Below are 3248 nucleotides of genomic sequence, written 5' to 3'. Positions count from 1 at the left end.
GTGCTTGCTTTGACAGTACATATACTAAAATTGGAACCATAAAGAGAGAGATTAGCATGGCCCCTGTGCAAGGATGACACGCAAATTCGTGAAGCATTCCATATTTTTATAGATAGCTAGTGGGAAGCAGCCACATAGCAACAGGGAGATCAGCTTGATGCTTTGTGACCACTTAGAGGGGTGGAATAGGGAGGGTGGGAGGGAGACGCAAAAGGGAGGAGATATGGGGCTATATGTATATGTATAGCTGATTCACTTTGTTATAAAGCAGAAACTAACACACCATTGTAAAGCAATTATACTCCAATCAAGATGTTAAAAAAATAAATAAAAAGATCTTTCTCTTTCCTCTTCTACTAGCATCATTTCTACATTTCTATCTTTGAGCTCACAAATTCTCTCTCTTCCATACGGTCTGCTCTATTTCCAGTGCTTTCTCAAGAATTCTTCATCTCGTTTATTAGTTCTTTAGCTCCAGAATTTCTATTTGGTTCTTTTTTTTTTTTTTTTTTTTTAGGGTTTCAATCTCTTTGGGAAAGTATTCCTTCTGTTCTGCCTTTGTGAGTTTCGTTGCTCGTTGAGTTTCTTCCTGACAGTTGTTCCTGCAGTTGTTTTGAATTCTCTGTCAGTTGGAGCACCATATCCCATGACCTCATCATTGTTTTCTGGAGAATTATTTACTTTTGTGGTACACTATTGCTGTGGTTCTTCATGGTGCTTGATGAGTTGTCCTCTGCCAGCACATTTGAAGTAGCGAGCACACTTCTATTCTGATGAATCGTGGGTTTAGAAGTTAGAGGCTTTTCTTTTGTTTTCCAGTAGGTGGCACTAGAGCACACGGTTTTGGTTTCTCTTACCTGCGCTGCCTCTGGTTATATTTGAGTTCTTCTGTCAGAGGTGTTGCAAGGTGCTCTCACTGTCACTTCTTGTGCCTCTGGAGTCATTGGTGCTTTGCTGCTGCCCGTGTTGCTGGTGTTGCCACCTGAGGCTCTGAGATGGGGGCTCTTCTGCTGTGTCCGGGGTCCCCTGAGTTGCCATTGGCTGTTGTTTCAACCTCCAAGTATTTTCTCTTTCCCAGAGGTCAGGGAGTGGGTCTGATCACAGGGTTTGTTCTCCCCGCAACCAGCCCCCACCCCTAAGTGGGGTCCAACTGTCACCTCATTAATATAACGAGACACCTTTGTGGCTCTCATCACTTTGGAAATTCCAAGCGTTTTAGGAGAACTGTGCCAGGAATGGGGAAAAAGACCAAATATAGATTTCATTTTATGAAACCCAATATCACACTCTGGGAAAAATTAAGTTGCCTCTTGTGTAATTAAAAATTTGTTAAGATGATAAGTCTCATGGAAAGGATTCTTATGACAATAAAGGTGGGGAACACAGGGAAATTTTTGGAGGTGATGGATATATTTAGCTATTGGACAGCTACATTGATCAGCTCTGGAGGTGCCTTACCTGGGGCCCATCTGCTATGTAAAATAAGTAAAAAACAAATCAAAGCCAAATTGATTGGGTTTTCTCTACTACTAGCAGCAGAAAGTGTCTTCATTGAAATAGTCATGCCATACATTTTAATTCAACCTTATAATTTCACACCAGGTTTCAAATAAAATGAGAGGAATCATTTCTTCATCTCAGATAACAAAGCAAGAGTAAAGCTGCAACCTTGGGATCAAATAAAACTTATCTCAACTGTATGTCTATTGCAGACATGACTATCTCCTTATTAAATTCCTATAGCATGATGACTTATTTAGTGTAAATAATATACAATGCAACTAGATGTTCAAAAAATAGACTGAATTTGCTTAAAAATAGAATAATAGTCTCTGACACTGGAGGAATTGTGCTCAAATGATTATTACTTTGAAATAAACTTCTAAATCAATCACTTACATTTAGGATTTCCTTCTATTTGACACTGACTCTTCAAATGGAACAAAATAGCAGAATCCTCTATTTTCTCAACCAATTTCTTTCTCTGAGACTTGTCCAACAACTTTATATAATCTATATTACTTATAATTACTTCTAGTATAATAACTTACTTATATTCCCAAAGTCTATGGAATTTAGAATTATATAATGATTTAATAGTTGCACAATGTTTTATACAAGGGTAGAATATTTCTTTGATTTACTTTTCTAGCTTGTTTCTAATCACATACTTTTTGTCAAGTTTGTTTCCATTCTTATCGTCTGTTTTCAGTTTATGTAACTCCTTTTTAATCTTTTGGATTAAATTTACCATTTACCAATCCCATTGACCATTGCAACAAAAAGAATAAAATACCTAGGAATAAACCTACATAGGGAGACAAAAGACCTGCATGCAGAAAATTATAAGACACTGATGAAAGAAATTAAAGATGATGCCAACAGATGGAGAGATATACCATGTTCTTGGATTGGAAGAATGAATATTGTGAAAATGACTATACTACCCAAAGCAATCTACAGATTCAATGCAACCCCTATCAAATTACCAATGCATTTTTTACAGAACTAGAACAAAAAATCTTAAAATTTGTATGGAGACACAAAAGACCCCAAAGAGCAAAAGCAGTCTTGAGGGAAAAAAACGGAGCTGGAGGACTCAGACTCCCTGACTTCAGACTGTACTACAAAGCTACAGTAATCAAGACAATATGGTACTGGCACAAAAACAGAAACAAAGATCAATGGAACAAGATAGAAAACCCAGAGGTAAACCCATGCACTTATGGTCAACTAATCTATGACAAAGGAGGCAAGGATATACAATGGAGAAAAGACAGCCTCTTCAATTAGTGGTGCTGGGAAAACTGGACAGCTACATCTAAAAGAATGAAATTGAACATTCCCTAACACCATACACAAAAATAAACTCAAAATGGATTAAAGACCTAAATGTAAGACTGGGCACTATAAAACTCTTAGAGGAAAACATAGGAAGAATACTCTTTGACATAAATCACAGCAACATATTTTTTGATCCACTTCTTAGAGTAATGGAAATAAAAACAAAAATAAACAAGTGGACCTAATGAAACTTGAAAGCTTTTGCACAGCAAAAGAAACCATAAACAAGATGAAAAGACAACCCTCAGAATGGAAGAAAATATTTGTAAATGAATCATTGGACAAAGGATTAATCTCCAAAATACATAAACAGATCATGCAGTTCAATATTAAAAAAGAAAAGCCAATCCAAAAATGGGCAGAAGACCTAAATAGACATTTCTCCAAAGAAGACATACAGATGG

General features: G+C 36.7%; 1 non-coding gene across 1 annotated transcript; it reads left to right on the top strand.

Annotated features, from left to right (window-relative positions):
* On the top strand, nt 1-108 carry LOC117200656 (U6 spliceosomal RNA). Its single transcript, XR_004482276.1, has one exon. It is a non-coding gene; the product is annotated as a U6 spliceosomal RNA (small nuclear RNA).
* Nucleotides 109-3248: the final 3140 nt, after the last annotated feature.

The sequence above is a fragment of the Orcinus orca genome, chromosome 10 (assembly GCF_937001465.1).
Source record: "Orcinus orca chromosome 10, mOrcOrc1.1, whole genome shotgun sequence".
In the NCBI taxonomy this organism is placed as follows: Eukaryota; Metazoa; Chordata; class Mammalia; order Artiodactyla; family Delphinidae; genus Orcinus; species Orcinus orca.
This window is presented reverse-complemented; position numbering and strand designations above follow the sequence as displayed.